The 18,266-nt window shown below is 39.5% G+C and overlaps 1 protein-coding gene across 6 annotated transcripts in view; it reads left to right on the plus strand.

The window, feature by feature from the left end:
- Positions 1–18,266, plus strand: part of ANO4 (anoctamin 4) — a 398,033-nt gene that overhangs the window by 67,685 nt on the left and 312,082 nt on the right. For 3 of the 6 annotated variants that reach the window (XM_032298978.1, XM_032298992.1, XM_032299000.1), the window contains exon 1: positions 8,948–10,993. The exons of 2 other annotated variants lie outside the window; for them this stretch is intronic. The gene's annotated coding sequence lies outside the window, so the exon portion shown is untranslated. Of the gene's footprint in view, positions 1–8,946; positions 10,994–18,266 lie in introns of those variants that run through there. One more of the 6 variants, XM_032298986.1, reaches the window with a different exon arrangement.

Consider the following 18,266-nt stretch of genomic DNA (forward strand, 5'->3'; position numbering starts at 1 on the left):
AAGGGAAAGTGTATTACAGGAATATTCAATTACCCTAACATTTGTGTTTGGATTCAGTGCTGTAAAAGCAGGGCTATGCCGTTTGTCTGTGTGCTTATCCCAGTGGATTCCTTAGAACTTGACTTTGTTTTATGTGGGGTGTGGGGAATTCTCTATTTTTTTTTTTCATTTTTTCTTTCTTCTTTTCTCTCTCCCTCTCTCTTTCTCTTTTTAAACAAAGCCCTTTGCTTTCTAGAGGTACCTACTTCATAGGACAACTGAACATAGTAAAAAGGCTTACGTAGTCTTCAGGGAAAGTCAGTTTTGTTGTATTTAAATAGACTTTATTTTCTAGGTTTACAGCATAATTGAGATGAATGTGCAGAGATTTCCCATACTCCCTCTGTCTCCCACACATGCATAGCTCCCCCCACTACCAACATCCCCCACCAGATTGGTATAGTTTTTATAACCAATGAACTTAGATGGACACGTTATTATCACCCAAAGTCCATAGTTTACCTTAGAGCTCACCCATGATGTGATATATTTTATGGGTTTGGACAAATTTATAAAGACATGCATCCACCATCATGCAGAGTAGTTTCACTGCCCTAAAAATCTCCTGTGCTCTGCTTATTCATACCTCCTTCCTCCTTCCCCCTTGGCAACCATTGATCTCTTTACAGTTTTCCTAGTTTTGCCTTTTCTAGACTGTTATAGAGTTGGAATTATATTGTATGTAGCCTTCTCAGATCAGCTTCTTAGTAATATGCATTTAAGATTCCCTCATGTTTTTCCTGGCCTGATAGCTCATTTTTATTTTAGTGCTAAGTAATATTCCGTTGTCTGGATATACGATAGTTTTATTTTCCACTCCTCTATAGAAGGACATCTTGGTTGCTTCCAAGTTTTGGCAATGATGAATAAAGTTGCTATAAACATTCATGTGCAGGTTTTTACATGGATATAAATTTTCACCTTGTTTGGAAAAATACCAAAGAGTATGATTGCTGGATCATAAGGTAAGAGTATGTTTAGTTTTGTAAGAAGCTGCCAAAGTGTCTTCCAAAGTGGCTGTACCATTTTGCATTCCTTCCAGCAATGCAGATTTATTTTTGTTAGAGGTTCAAAGGACTTCTTAAAAATTTATAAAAGGAAAAATTCATCCCTATAAAGGTGTAGAATGTTCAGTGGCTGACCTAGTTTTATTTTACCAAAATATGAGCATGTCACATTCCTCTAAAATGCTCATTCTGATTTCTCCTCTCAGCTTAAGTAATAGAACTTGAAATTAGTTTTAGAGCAATGAGGGGAAATTCTATAGTAATGGCAGACTAGCTAATCACTCCCATAGCACTGATATTAGAGTTCATTTTTAATTTTCTGCTTATGGATCAGCGACACTGAAGGAATAGTGAAAGCAGGCTGGGTCCCTGCAATTGCCTAAGTGAGCTTTCTTGCTTGTTTGAATTTAGCCTGACCAAGGGGAATGTAGTTCTTTAGGCACTGATAGTTATTGCAGTTATGAGCAGAGGCATTTAGTTTAGTCCACTTCTTTGTATGCATCATGGCTAACTTCCTGTGAGGTAGGGAAAGTGTGTGGGGTGGTGGCGGGTGGGCACGGAATGGAATAATCCTTAGGCTGGTATGGCAGGCCCATTGTAAGTCCCAGTCTTGCCCTACTTCTTCAAGCCACACTTGTTCTTGGAGTGGTACCACTGTGCGGAGGCAGGGCACTGGGCCACCAAGAAACGTCAGCAGCCCATTGGTATAGCTCCAGTCTCTTCACTGAAACTTTGCACTTAGGAAGTCAGGACTTTTTCCCTCTAAACTTGAACGCAGCTGAAATCTCTCCGACAAGCCCCCTTCTGACTGGAAAAATTGATACCTATTCCTTTGCCAGGCAATTCCAACTAGAAAGTATGTTTGGAATGCTTTACTATCCCCAAGGTACCTCAATTAGTTGGGTTAGCATTAAAAGCCAAGGATTTCAGAGGATGAATCTTTGTGGAATAAATTAATGCCTGTGGTGTTTTATAATCTCAAGGAGAAGGAGATGTTTTAGATTTAAATTTTAGTAAATGAGCTAATTAGAAAGCAGTTCAGAGGGATTTTAAAAATTCTTTGTACTGAAGAATTTTTTTCTTTTTAGCCAATCGTACTCTAAATAATTCTACAGATATACACTGAGCATCCATATGTATCAGACATCATAATAAGTCGAGAGGTTAGAAAGATAGGTAAAGGCCGGGCGTGGTGGCTCACGCCTGTAATCCCAGCACTTTGGGAGGCCGAGGCGGGTGGATCACAAGGTCAAGAGATCGAGACCATCCTGGTCAACATGGTGAAACCCCGTTTCTACTAAAAATACAAAAAAAAATATCAGCTGGGCATGGTGGTGCTTGCCTGTAATCCCAGCTACTCAGGAGGCTGAGGCAGGAGAATTGCCTGAACCCAGGAGGCGGAGGTTGCGGTGAGCCGAGATCGCGCCATTGCACTCCAGCCTGGGTAACAAGAGCGAAACTCCGTCTCAAAAAAAAAAAAAGAAAGATAGGTAAAAATACTCTCCATCCCTCAGGAAACATATAATTTAGTAAGAGAGCCAGTCTGTGTCTGGGACTACACGCATGTTCCACACCACCACAGGAGTTAACTATTGCATTGTTTTTCATGTACGTATGTACATATGTATGTGAGATGGGGTTCGGGGTTCCACCATGTTGCCCAGCCTGTTCCAGAACTTCTGCTCTCAAGAGATGTGACTGCGTTGGCCTCTCAGACTGCTGCTGTTATAGGCATGAATCACACTGCTTGACTTAATGTATATTTACCTGCCTGATTCTGTATTTCTGAGCAGGAAAAAAGAAAAGCGATTTTCCTTCATTGGGATTAATGAAAAAAATTACACCCTCTTGGCCATATCTTTCTCATATAATTAATTTACCCTCAACAATATAAATAAAACATTGCCCATTTCTGGAAAAAAAAAAAGAGCCAAACACACAGAGAAGTTATTTATTTATTTTATTTTTATTTTTATTTTTTTGAGATGGAGTCTTGCCAGTTTTTTTAATAATCATGTACTTGAGTGTCTCCAGGGAGAGTTTATCTCTTGTGATACAAAGATGAATAAAACTCAAGATGGGGACTTCTCTGAAGGAAGCACATAATAAGATAGTTTTGCTACTGCGTGATCAGTGCCAAAACTTGGAGATGGCTAACTCCACTGGGGATGTGGGGATGGAGTGTCAAGGAATACTTTGAAGAGGAGAAAGATGCTTGGGTGGTCCTTGGAGAATAAATAAGGGTTCACAAGGAGGAGGACACAGCAAAGAAATTCTAAGCATTGGAAAAAGCCTGTGCCAGGACCATGAAGTTTTAAACAGTTTGGTGAGTTCTGCAACTCTGAGCATTAGAATGAGTGAATGAGAGGATGTAAGTAGTGAGTGATGGCAAGAAGAAAGGTAGGAGAGTAGTCATGGGGCTCATAACAGGCCTCATCCTGTCCACAGTAAAAAGCAGAGGAGAGTTTTCTGTAGGAGAAGGCACGGCAGTGTCTTCATTTAAAAATCCTCAGCGTTGGCCAGAGTGAGGCTCAAGGCAGGGAGGCTGCATCTGAGACTGTCATATTCTCTCTGGGGAAAATTGATAGCTAGACTGGGGCAATGAAAGCACAGTGAGGATAGAGAGAAGAAATAAATGTCCAGGAGGGAATATGGACAACATGGGTTAAAGTAAGGATGGCACTGAGATTCCTAGCTGCCCTGTAACGTGGCCAAAACTGTCATCCATGTAGGAGTTCAACAAATGTCATTTTCTTTGGGCCACAGAGTAGATAGTGATGCATTTAAGTGGAAAAATGGGAAGTCAGAGGAAGTGCAAGCTTGGAGGAAAAAAGATGGATTTGGTATTGGGTCTAGGGCATTTATTCCTTTAAAAAACAAAGCTACCTGCTTCCTGCTGATGACAAATAAGTTCATATGCCTATTTGGTAGATTGACATGTTGTTGCTAATTGAAAATGCTGTAATTGAAATGACCGTTAGAAAGTAACCTTCATACTTTATCCCTGATTGCCATGGTTATTTATTTATTAGGCCTCCTCTAAGTCTAGGCCAAACAGAAAACACAGATGAAGTGGTCAGCCTCGAAAAGATTTTGTGTATCTCACCTTTGAGACAGCTTCCTGGGAGGAAAGAAAAATTGCCTAGATTTCTGGGCTGCCTGAAATCATTTGTTCTAGTTGATGATTCAGGGATCAAGGACCTTATAAATTTCTTCCCAGGATAGGCTTGGACCAGAACAATTTTAACATAAAATAAGAGAAGGAAAATGTGAAATGGGATCCATTGAACTTCCTGATTTATTATATAAATGTAATTTAACATTTTTGCTCAGTATCTTAGTTCCAGTTGAGGTGAGGTGAGGACCAGCTTGCCATTCTTGGTCATTCTTGTTTCTGTAGGGTGCAAGAGTTGGCACATTATTTGTAGGTTTTCCTGTTACTAGATAACATTTTAATGTTTCTTAATGGGTTTTACACATTATTAAATATCTATATAATTTGGACATTGTTGTGCTACCCTGTGCTCCATCCTAGGTGATCTCCTTGATTTCATTCCTATTCAATAGTCAAAGATAGTTGGAAATTTGTATAGATGTAGAGAACCTGGGAACAGTTGCATAAAGATTGGTCATGGTGTGAATATTCAAGAAACATATTGAGTGTGTGTTATGTTCTGGACACTTTTTAGGCTCTGAGGGCTCAGTGAGGAGTACAGAAGAAATAGTCCTTGCCTGAGTGGAGGATACATGATAGTGTAGAAAACAGACATTAAACAAGCAATCAAATATGGTGGTTACAGATAGAGATAAACGTGAGAAAAACAGAAAGAGTACTGTACGGAAAATAAATGGGGTGGGAGTCGGGGAAGGCTTTCTGATGAGAAGTCATTCCAGGATATAAGGAAAAGGGGTTCCAAGCAAAAGAAACAGATACACAGACCCTGGGGTGGGAACGAGCTTGGTGAGTTGAAAAAACAGGAGGACAGTGATTAGGGCATGTAGATGTGACAGAGCTGGGGAGAAATGGCTACCTTCTCCTGACCACTCACAGAATGCTTATTAGAGGCTCATAAATATAATGGATGTATGTATGCCATAAATAAATATATATACCCATCTCATTCCATGTAGTCAGGTAGGCATCGTTATTCCCATTTCCTAGATGAGGGAACTGGGTCTCAGAGACCAGGTCTACATAGCTAGGAAGTAACAGAGTGAGGCAGAGTCAAGGCCTTCCAACTCTGCTCTTTCTACCTCATCCTAACTGCAGACCAGCAGGACTGAAACAAGGCACTTGGACTGACAGAAGTGCTGAGTCACTGGCCTCCTAGGCTGCTTGCATAGGATACCTGTCTTAACAAATTTCACAATGTCTTTTCTGGGATATTAGCAACAATAACAATTATAAAACAATGATGACAGTGGTGACAATAACTGTGCCTACTACCATATGCTTTTATAGTTTATAAAGTTCTTTATCATACAGCACCTCATTTGTAGCTCAGGAAAGTTCTCAAACATAAGCAGGACAAGTTTTATACTTCTCATTTAGGTTAAGAGATTGCCTGAGGTGACACAGGGCACTGAGCTGGGACTTGGCTGTTGTGATTCTAATGCAGTGCTCTTTCCTTAAACCATAGAAACCCCTGGTTGAATGAGGAGATATATATGCTTCATAAGCTTGTAGGCCTGAATTCCGAAAACAAGTTTGTCCTTTCCTCAAAGTGCTTTGCACTATAAAGAAGAGGCATGAAAGATAGGTTGATTCTTCGTGTACTTATTGAGCTACTATTGTGTGTCAGGCACTGGAAATATCAAAGGATCCCAATTAAATAGGTTAAAAGGTACTAATTTAGCACAGTGTTATCTGCTATTCATATTTGATTAAAAGACTAGAAAAAAACACTATGGAAACACAGAGGAAGAAGTGATTAAATAAGTCACTTTGGTGAATTTGAGGAAGGCCTCACCATGAAGATGACATTGAACTGGACCTTGAAGGGTAAGTGATAGTGGTGTGGAGGAATTCTCCAGGGAGAGAAGCAGGAAGGTTATTCTAGGAGAAAAGGATTATGGCAATCGAAGAATACAGTGTCTGTGGAGAATAGCAACAGGTGTAACCAGGGCATGAGATGTATAGGAAGTAATGGTGGAAAATGGTGCTGGAAATGTAGACTGATGTCATATTGCAGAGGGCTTTGAATGTCAGGCACAAGAATGGCTCTATTTGGCCTGATCATCCCAAACCTGTTGGCAAGGGGATAGCTTGATTATATTTGTTGTATTTTAGAAAGAAAATGCTAATGGCTAAGGTAGGTCAGATTGGAACTAAGGAGAGTTTAGAAGTCATTGTAATAGTTTGGGAGAAAGAATTGGTCGCAGCCCCTAATTCTGTGTTGAGGAGAAGTACAGAGGTAACATTGGTAAGACTTAAGGACTGATTGGATGTGGAGATACTCCAGTTGGATTTTAAATGCACTCACTAATTTTCTGACATTGGTGCACAAACACATACTTCTTATTTTGGCTTTACCAGACTCAGCCTAATTCTCACTGACTATTTAAGTCAGCCACTGATTTATTTTTCTATCTTCAGAAAAAAAAAAATTATGGGTCTGTGATCTTATGGATTCTTTCTGTATGATTTGATTTTGATGATCCCATAGGATTCTTTGAGCTAAGGAATGCTGACTGTGCAAACAAATGTTTTGAAAACCTGAATGCTCTGATTATATTTATGTGCTGCAGATACCTGTTATTTGGAATGGTTGTCGTATGTTTGAAAGCCCACCTACTAAGCACTTTGGGGAAATTATCCCCAGCCAGTGACCTCTGATTGGGAAACATTAGCAGTTCAACCTATCCTATCTCCATTTGAGGTCTCTTGCTGAATACTGACAAATAATTTAGATTTTAGAATTTAGTAAGAGACCATACTTTAATGTGTATGTCAGTCCCATACTTTTCTAGAATATTCTTTCCCTCTATAGTATATTCTAGTAATTAAGGATTACTCCTCTTGGCCTTAAAATGTAATTGGAGGCTGGGTACGGTGGCTCATGCTTGTAATCATAGCATTTTGGGAGGCCAAGGTAGGCAGATTGCCTGAGCTCAGGAGTTTGAGACCAGCCTGGGCAACATGGTGAAACCCTGTCTCTACTAAAATACAGAAAATTAGCCGGGCATGGTGGCATGCACCTGTGGTCCCACTGGGCATGGCAGCATGCACCTGTGGTCCCAGCTACTTGGGAGGCTGAGGCAGGAGATTTGTGTGAACCCAAGAGGCAAAGTTTGCAGTGAGCCAAGATCACACCACTGCACTACAGCCTGGGTGACACAGAGATACTCTGTCTCCAAAAAAAAAAAAAAATAAATAAAATAACTGTAGAGTCAGAGCTGAGAAATATAGATCAACAAATACAAATTATTTTTAAGTTGTAAGCATTATGAAATTATTTTTTTGTTGCATAAAAGGTTTACATTTAATCTTTGAAGTAAAAGAAGAGTTTCTGCTTTAACTTGGACTTGTATCATTTCTACCTCATACAAATTCATGTAACATGGTAGGAAGGGTCCCCTAATAGTCTCACAAGAAGATTCTTGGGAGACCCCCTCCTATGTTCAGATAAATGTCTCCATATAAAAGGAAGCTCCGAGGCTGTTCCCGTTGTTCCTACACTGGCTTTGCCACTTGGGTGAGCGCCTCCAGCCTCCCTGAGCCCCAGGTGCCCCGGTGTACATAATGCTTGCACTATAAGTGCTGCAGAGGCCTGGAGAGATAGGTGGAGCTATTGGAATCAACTCTGGTGCACAGTGGCATTTAGTTATTTTAGACACTGGCTTTCAGAAGTTAGATGGAAGAGACACAGACTTTTCCTTATGCAGATTACCATTAATTGGCAGAAAGTTACTTAAAAGTCCCGATTCTTATACTTCCATTAAAAGCTTCTGATGTCAAAAATGGAATTATGTGGCTGCTTACCCTCTTGGTGGTCCAGAAAATAGGTATGTTTTCACTTTTTCTCCTTAGGCTAGTTACAGAAGGTAGAATCCATTTCCCATGAACTGTGTCTACCCTAGTGTGGAAACACTGAGCTTGAAGAATCCTTGTCTTTTAAACTTTAGAAAGCTCTGTCAACAAGCTTCTGTGAAACAAAGTTCCTGAAAAAGCTATCTTTTTTCTTTTTAAACAAGTGGCAGGTATAGGTACATAATTTAGTTTATCTTGTAGTCAGGAAAAAGGCATTAAATCATGCTGTTGTAGAATTTTAGCCAGATTCTTTTGATCAAATGGCCATCCCAACAAATACTGATTGAGAACTTATTATATGTTAAGTACTGGTTCTACACGAGTGAGCAAGACACAATCACTGATATCATCCTAAGTTTAATTGACTTGTATAAACATTCTGTACATTACAACAATTAATGTTGCTATCTGAAATGGGAGGCATTTTCTGTCATTTTTTTTTTTTAGTAGAGCAGAATAAAGAGACCCAACTTTAAAAATTAATGGCATTTGAGTTAATAACTGGAATACCCGTTTTTAATGATCAGTTGTCATATAGATGTGCAGTTCTTAATCCACTAGACAATTTGTATTTCTGCTGTATTATCCTTTTTATGCATCATTATAACCCTATATATTCAAGGTATGAACTCGTTTCATCAGCAGTATTAATCTCAATTCATTTAGGAGCTTTAAATAATATTCTCTTATTAAGTATTTTCTTTGATATGCTGCCCATGCTTTTGTGGTATCAGAATCTGTTGATGCAGATAAAAACAAACATTCGGTTAAAGAACCTTCTCATATATTAATTAGATTTCAAAAATTATTTGTGCATTTATAGTTCCTGAAAGGCTTTGGTTATGACAAAAATCTAATTTAGGCTAATTCAGAGCTTTGGGGCTAAACTCCAGCCTCATGGATTGGTTTAATCTGAAGAACATTAAAATAGTAGAACATTTTCTGTCTTGGCAAGAGTTGTAGTGTTGAAATTTCAAGAAGAAGATTTAAATTTGTCCATGAGACTGTAAACTTCTTGAAGGCAAGGACTCATCTCTGTACCCCTGATGCATAATTGATGTTCTTCAAATGTTTGCTGATTTGAGTTGAACTGATGAGAATAACAAAACAGCATTTGAGACTCAAAGTCTCCCAGGTTTTCCTTATATAATTTACAAGGACTTCCCTGGCAAGCCATCCTTTCTTCTTCGTTTAAAAAATTTCACTTTATTATGTTCATCTTTGATGTGGAACATTTTTATGGCCTTCTGCTGTGACTCATTTTGGTGCTGAGTTATCTGCTTCCTTGGAGCCCAGCCCTTCCTTTTAAGCTGTGGCATTCAGGCTTCCCAAAGTCAGCTTGCCTGCGGGTAGAGATCACAGCAAAATGTGCAAATGATATTCCAACTTCTAGGTAAAAACAGACAACTAAAATTAAAAACCCTATATCATGTAAGTCACCTGGAAAAAAAAAAAAAACCTACACACGCAAAAAAAGAAAACAAAAACCCAAGGTATTTGTATATATTCTGTTAACTCTTGACTGGCTAAAGGGAGTTATCTGTTCTGCAGTGATAAAAAGGTGACCCAAGACAATCTCCCCAACTTACAAAAAGTTCTGAAGTTTTACAGTGGAGTCCAATTAAACTGGCATTTAACTTCAGAAACTATGCCGCTGTGTAATGTAATCATCACAACAAAATACAAATTAATTAATATAGATGAACAAAGTTTACAGGTTCAATATGAAAACAGAATGGGGGTAAAGGGAAGTAGGAAAAGTTTAGAGTGCTCCATGTGCCCTTCATTTATCACCAAGAGATTTGCTCCGTCTGTTAGTGTAAGTCAGAGTTTCTCAATCTTTAGTGTGCTTACGAATTATTATTATTGTTTATCTCAAACACATATTTTGTCTTATGGGTGATTAAAGAGCTCTAAAAGGGACATGTTAACTATCTTTAGACACTCTCCTCTAACAATATTTCTATACCTATATTATACAAGAAAACTAATGAAGATTGGCAGTCAAATTCCTGGAGAGACCTTTGACCCTTCTCTGTCTTAAAATTTTCACTTCTGAAGTAGAAAGTCGGGTCCCTGGTCTTCTTATCCTGCATTTTGGGCATAAAGAAGCCTAGGTGCCATTACTGTAATCATGATGACCTCTTGGAGGCACATCAGTAGGGCTATCTGGGCTGTGACATGCCATCGGATATCATTTAGGGGGCTTCAAGTCTGGCTTCTTGCTGAGATGCTGTGGGATGCCTCAAAAACTTCCTGCATGGCTAGTGTAACTATCAGGCTTTATATCTTTGTTAAATACAAGCAAATGTTAACAGCATCTGCGGAGAGGGTAAGATGCCAATCCTCCCAAATTTCTCTTCCAGGCAGGGGGTTGTCCTGCCACTCTCAGAACTGGATGTCATCTGCTGCTCTCTTGTCACACTGACACGGCCCCCTGGCTGGGCTGATTGGTCGCTGGCAATAACTGATATGGAATACCGATGTTCTCTCCGGCAGTTCCTTCCACTCTAAAGAGACTCCTTTCCATACCTCTTCTCGTCTTCCCTAGCCCAGCCGAGTGCCCACCCTCCCCCGGCCATGCCTCCCCTGCACCTGGGGAGCGGGAGGACCAGTCCTGGGCATGATGCTCTGAGACTCTGAAACGGTGGTGAAATCCACCAGGCTGCTTTCACTCCGGCTCGCTCTCGGGAGAGTCCTGTTCCAGACTTCTCAGGGTTTTTACAGCACAAACAACTGCATACGGCCCGAGGGGAGGCTGAAAAGGACTTGTGTGGTGGTTTTATTGCCTGTCATCACTTTGCTGGCCTCCTCCCGACTGGAGCCTGGCGGTTCACAGTGGATTTCTTTCTGCTGAAGACACCAAGGCACTGAGGAAGGATCCCTTCTCCTTCTGTTGACTCTTTCTATTTTTATGGTAAGTGCTTACATTGAATGAGCTGCTCTGCTGCTGCAGTGAACTGAACCGTTCATTCCCCCTCTTCCCAGCTAAGCTTAGTGACCTTCCTTCTGCATTTTTTCTGCTTTCATGGATCTTGTGTGGGATGATCCAGCTTCTAAAATGCCAGGGGTCATTTGCCTGGAATGTTTGTCTTTTTATCTTTTTCCATAAACGTGAGCTCTTCTGCTGTGATACGTATATAAGTGCTCTGTCTTTGTCCTTGAAGCAGCAACCGGGGAAATGTGTTCACGATGGTAAACTGCAGCAGTGTGCAGGGAATCTGTGGACAATGACTGACAAATTTGGGCAGGATGAATCCTCAGTGTGCCGGGGGCACTCACTCAGAATCGGAAGGGCTGGGGGTGACCTGCCCGTATAGAAAACTCTTCCATCTTTCTGGGTGAAGATGAGCACACACGTGTGAGTTATGTCTAGTCTGCTGCGGGCAGCTGCACTTTCTGCACCTGCCTGTGTGGGTCCAGGATGACCCTGTATCTTGTGGGGTTTACAACTTGGGCAGGAACATTCTCAGCAGGAGGAATCCTGCGCTGGCAGATGGAGTAGACTGACTGCATGACCTCATTGCTTCTTTCCCTTGCGAGTCTCAGTGTACCCAGTTCTGCAAACCATATTTTGCAGGCTCTTCTGAGAGCAGTAGGGCAGTGAGGACAGGAACATTTCTGAGTTGACAATATAGTTTTGTCCTCCTACTAGGTGATAAAATACTTTGAGATTATTAGAATGGTTAGACTTTTCTAAGAGAATATAAGCAGGTTTCTGACAAAGACTATGCATGTGGCAGATTGTTTATTCCAGGGCATTACTCTTACAATAGTGCTCTAATTTTTCACCTGGTCTCCTGAGGTTTGCTGCAAAGAGCACCACAACTTCTGGTCTATTACTGGCAGCTTTTTGATGCCCAAAGGAAACATTTTAGTAGTTTCACTTCTGTGCATTGCAGGAGTCTCTCTTAACAGTGATTTTTTTGTTGTTGTTGTTAGCAGGTGTGTTGAACTATTTTGATCAAAGCATCATTCCAAAGAATAGCTTCACAGTTGTAATTCTGTTTAGTTATTTTCAAGTCTTGGACTGGAGATAAATTATTTGTGTAGGTTTTCCAACTCTGGTCCATTTCACTCTAGAGAAGGTTCTTACCAAATGTAATTTAGTTTCTGATTCATAAGGTACTGTGTCTCTGATTCTTATAGTACTGAACTAATACAATGTTTTGTTTGTGATATATGACGCGGGGTGTGGGGGAATATGGGGTAGAATTTCTGGTCCCTCCTGCTGATTGGGAGTTTGGAATGTAAAGTTCCCTAGCTGTCTTGCTCATTTTCACTACTTTTATGTCCACTCTTCATGTGGATTTTTCTGAAAATAGTGGTGATGACATCAGGCATATGCCTTTACCCTCTTCTCTGGGTCCAAAGTATATGTGTTTGTTGTTTTTCCATTTTTTTTATTTTTTATTTTTTTATTTTAGTGAATGGTTCCTTGCATATATAAAAGCATACATTTAAATGAAAAGCAAGAATTTGTAGATGTTTACATGTTAGCCCTTTTCAAGAGGAAAATCAGCATACAGGTTAGCAGCAGAAAAAAAAAAACCCAAAACCATTTAAAAAATATGATCAGCATTGTTTGGCTTAGCTGTTCTAATAACCACTCTTCCCTACACTCAATTGTGGTTCACAGCAATACTGTATTGTAATTTGACTGTCAGACCTCTCTGCTTCCTCTATGATTCTTTAATGTTTTGCTGTTTACTTTCATCCTTAATGGTGCACTCTTACTTTGCTTAATCTTTTTTTCTCTTTTTCTAATTGAAAGGATTTTATATGGTGCCTGGCAACTCAACTGTAGATACTCATTAAGATGGAAAGAGTTAGAATCAGCTTGGGTGTCATGGAAATGGATTCAGTATTTCTCACTGCAGTCAATTTCAGAAGCATTTAGAACATATTTCATTTTATTAGTAGCAACTTTAGCCTTGAGAGAAAACATTATTTAGGTTTTATTTATTTTGCTAAACAGATTGCTTTCCTATGCAGTCAGAACTGTATATGTTTATATGTGTGCATGTATATATGTGCGTATATATAATACACATATATACAAGCATGTACACAAATGTACTGTTGTTAGTACTTGTGTCAATTGTATATACTTTTTAAAAAATAGTTGTAGCATACTGATTTAGAGAACAGAAGGAAAATTCCTCAGATATTGCTTTAACTGGATTTTTTTTTTTTTTTTTGGTAAGGATTTCCCCACTGCCTAGACCCCACTTCCAGATAATGCCTTTGAGAATTTCTTTGAATTGGGAGAGTGCATTCTTCAGCATTTCCTTGTCTCACAGCATGGTGTCATGTTAATTCCTTTGCAGGGTCTCTGAAAGCAGCATAGAAAACTACCGCAGGAAAAATTGATAAAAGCTGTGCTGAGTGGAGCCTGTAGCTTCTTGGTGTGATGAAGTCACTGCAACATTTTGTGTGTGTTTACTTTGCTGCTGTGCCTTGCAAGTGATTTTGCTTGCAGACTTAGCAAGTTGAAGTTATTTAAAATGGGTCTGGAGACACCTAAATTGGTGTAGATGCAGTTATTCTTTTTCTTTTTAACATTCTTTAATTATAGCTATCATCAAAACTGTGCTTTCACTATTTCTTTTGGTGGTGGTTTAATTTGAAACCTGCAGTTTAAGTTATGAACCAAGTCTCCATTTTTAATTCCTCTTGCCTTCTGCTTTCTCTTCTTCTTCACTTTTGCCATTTTATGTATGTGAACATGCCTACATGTACACAAACTCAGACAGTGAAAAGTGTATGACAATTAATGAAGAGTTAATTACAAGTTTTAGTAACAAACTCCAAATGTTCAAACTGTATTCCTGTAACTGAGGGAAGAAATTGTTTCTGTTAATATAAATATAACCTCATACTTCTGCAGGCATTCTTGTCATCGAAACTGTTTTCCATAGTTGATTACCAGGACCAGAAATAGAATGCATTTTGCATTTTAATGAATGACATTCTGGATCTGTCTAGGTTGGACTGCCCTCAAATCTTAATATATTTACTGTCTAAAAGTTCTTTGTGTTAAGAGTGGGAGTTTATGGTGTTATAAAGTAAAATCATTTGATTATGTGATACAGCCTTTCTTTGGTAGATGAATGAACCATATCATTAGGATGTTGGCTGAATTTTTCTGTTTCTTTTCCCAATATTATTAAGCCAAAAAGGGTATAATCCTTCTTACCATCTCTTTGAGCCCCTTTTACAGCGTAAAAAGAGTTGTGTGCAACTCCCACATGAAGCTTCTTAGAGGGAAGACCGTTCTTCGGCAGAGATTCAGAACTACTTCTCACACCTGCTCTGGTGATCTACTTTGAAAGGAACTTGCAATTCAATTGGCAACTCAGACAGATTGTGTAAAATAGGAGAAATGCTTCATGCGCTGTGTCGAATACGGTATTTTTGATCTGTGCCTCCCTACTGAATTCATTTAGGACTGTCGTTACTAGACCAGTTTTGCAGGGAAAAAACCATGTCCTCAGTAGCATAATAATCTATCCAGACTGTCATAAATGTTTATGTTGCAAGTTATACTTCTTAGGTGGAGAGGGAGATGGCAGAATTTTGGAGGAGAACCAAATCACAGCCCCAAAATAATGCAAGACGAAAGGGGAACATTCTTCCCTATGTTTAGCATTTAATTCTCCAGTCAGGCTGTTTGCTCTTAAGTCTGAAGAGTGAAGAAATTGTTAAAAACACATAATGACAGGCTTTGTGAGCTTTTTCTCTAATAGAAATCTTTAACCCTTAATTAGACATCTGTTGACTGACCTTTTGGTGTGTGTGAGCCAGCAGCCGTTCTTATAGAAAGCAGACATCATGTAATTCAGTAGGAATTCACTTACTTACATCTTTCCTGTTGGTCCCCCACTGGGGACCTCCTGTGAGTGTCAGAGAGGGAATGAGTGTCTGGAGACCATCAGAGACCACAGCCAGTCACAGAGAGATATCTCCAGGTCCCCTGGATTCCAGGTCAGCTCCCACCACTAACTGGCTGTGTGACTCAAATTCCGTATCTGCTGCATGAGGTTTGGTCCAGATAATCTCGGAGGACTGTAACCCAGCCATTAAAACATTGTGAAGTGTTATTTCACTTCTATTTGCTACTAGATGGATGATCATTTCTAAGACAATTGACCCATATTAGACATTCCTGGAAGGAGTAGGCTGTACCTTCCTTTGACCTGCAGAGCCCCCAGAACTATGACAGTGACATAAGCATCAGAGTTACTCAGAAAAGTGTGATAATGGTACCCTTCAGGAACAGGGCGAATATGTATATAATGACTATCTGCTTATCGTGACACATTTTGGAAAGTCTCTTGTGATTATCAAAAGGGACCTTAAGGAGCAACTTACTTATCCTCTCATTCCATAGAAGTTAAGGAGGTGATGTGACTTCCCCAGGGCTGGAGACCCACATAGCACCTGGTCAGGATGACTTTAGCGCAAGGTGCATTGGTTTACTCAGAATGCTGCTCCATTCCCAGTGTGGGGCCCCTTCCACAATACATAGCGGACACTTACTGTGCCATTCATTGTTCACAAAACTGCTTTGTGGTATCTGTCTCACTGGTGTCCATTATTTCTGGGTTCATTTCATGCAGATTACGTGGCTGTACCAGTCAGAGTGAGTCATATCAAGCAAATGTTTATGGTAATTTGTTGATGCTTGTGTGGAAATGCATTTTTTATGTCGAAATTCCATTTTTCCTGTAAACATTTACAGAATTTTACAAAAACTATGCATAGTTTTTCCCCTTTGCTTGAAGTATTTAAATGATCATTGATTTCTGTGTAGAGGTGGTCATGTTTGTGAAATAATTCCTTCATCCATTCACTCATTTACCTGTTACATACTGAACACCTGTTGTGTCCACTGTAATGCCACCCTAATACCAAGAGATCTAGTGGTAAGACAGCTAGACATGACTGCTCCTCTTGAGGAGTTCAGAGTCTACTTATGCCTCAAGGAGTTGGTTGTTTTTCATTCTCAGCCAGTGTTCTATTTACTGATTCACAATTTCTCAAAGAAGCTGGTTGAAAAATGGTTTGCTTGGGCAGTTTATTTTTCCTGTGGTTATTCCATTGAGAGATTCTTTTCATAGAAGGGCACCTTTGCTGTCATTGAGACATATATCTTCTAATTTTCCAAGACATTATTTTTAGCTTCTGATTTTGTGACCGGGCTGAACAGAAGAGACAAATTAGCTAAGCTTATTTGCACTATTGTTGTGATTCATGAAATGACAATTCGGTTCTTTGTTTAAACTTACCTGTTCCCTAGAATCTTAAGTTGACAGCCTGGATAGCACAGTGCCCATGGAACGATTCACAGATTAAAGGAAATACTCCTTGGCCTTGCATATCAGGCCCATGAAAATGGACAGCCCTTGTTTCCTTGTTCTGTGTTTAATTCTGAAGTTCCATGGAATGTTCAAGGAGTACCAAAACCATTTGCAATGCTCAGAAATTTACAGTGCTCTCACTTGGTTCAGTGCCTTTGCACATGCTATTTCTTCTTCTCTCTTCAGACTAAACTTTCAAAGCAAATTCAGATGTCATCTCCCTTGGAAGTGTTTTGACACTTACCATCCTTAATGACTTCTTTTGCCCAAAGCTGAGCTAGTATACCATTTCTGTTGTTCTGTGTCTCTCAGAACCTTACAGACTGTTTGTCTACTTCTCTCTCTCTTTCTCTCTCAAACAGATGATTTGTTTCTTGAGGGCAGGGACTATATGTTCTGTACCTCAAGTCTTGGTTTAGTGGCTGCTGTAGAGCAGATACCGAATAATCCTTGAACAAACAGATGGGAATCACCATCTACAACCTATGGTGCTGTCATTGGCAGCTAGTGCTCTATGTAGATAATTTAATTTTTCAAACCAATGTGACTGTGAATTATGCTGAGAAGGATAAAGAGATTGGCAGACATCCTGATGTAGTCCGTTAGAAATTCTATTCAAAACCCTAGGAAATGTTTCTGCTTTCAAATGAGTTTCGGTAAAGTAAACAATAAAAATTTATTAAGTGTCTTATATAAGCAAAGCATTGGATTGGGTACCAAGGAATGAAAGATTTAAAACAAGCACAATTCCTGTCCTCCAGAAAGCCACAAACTAGTGAGAATTTGTCCCATGTGTAAATAACTGGTAATGAGGCAGACTGCTATAAACAGATTGCAGTAGGCTGTATACATGCAGATAAGGCAGGAGGTAGAAAGGACATTCTAGATAGAGGGACTGGCTTGAACAGAAACTTAAAGTTATGATGGATGTGTCAGCAGTCAGATGGCTTCGATGAAACAGGAGCTGGAGGTGGGGAGGGGGGAAGGTAGAGAATGCAAGGAAAGATGAGGAACCTTTCGGTGGGGAGATGGGAATGGTATCAGAAGCTCTAAATGCTGTTTATCATTTTTGAAAGTTGGAGGATAGTTAATAGGGTCTGAATAATGCCAAATGGAAATTTGTTTGGAATCTCTCCTCAGGTTTAATTAAATCAAAAGTCTGTATTCCGCAGGGAAGGAGAGCAGTTGCGTAGTACATAACTGCATAACATGTTTTTTTCCTCACCCATCCCTTTTGCCCTTGAGGATATACTTTGACACTGAAAGTCATCACAAGGAAATGAAGCCAGGAAGTCTAACTTAAATCAATCAGTTTAGACCTGAAGGGAGTTTAGAATTGAGATCACTGAGGTGCCTGTTAACAAACTGTTCAGTGTATGGAAAGCCCCATGGGTATTTGGTGCTGTATTTCTACTGCAAAAATTTAGTGATTTTTTTTCCCTTGGCAATTAACTTTGTGCTATTTATAAGGAATACAGTTATTTTATGAACCAGTGAGATATGCATGTGTAAGCTTGTTTCATGTAGGTGAAAAAGTGGCTTAGAAAATTCTGTCTGTAATAGATTCCATTCATCCTCAAAATATGATTTTTGCTTGCCTCGTCCCTCTTTTTTTTTCCTAAAAGAATGAGTGAACATATTCTTAGGGAATGGTAAGTTGGTAGATTTTCTGCATCTCATAATTAGATCTGACTAGATGACTCTCTACCTTGAAATTATTCAAAAATTTTGAGGAAAATCTCTAGATATCTTGAACAGAGCATGAAAGCAAATAAATTTTGCTTGTGGAGATGATGTGGTAGAAAAGAAGCTGCATTCATTCATTCA

This window comes from Sapajus apella, unplaced genomic scaffold (assembly GCF_009761245.1).
Source record: "Sapajus apella isolate SASKATOON/1434 unplaced genomic scaffold, GSC_monkey_1.0 scaffold2, whole genome shotgun sequence".
Lineage (NCBI taxonomy): Eukaryota > Metazoa > Chordata > Mammalia > Primates > Cebidae > Sapajus > Sapajus apella.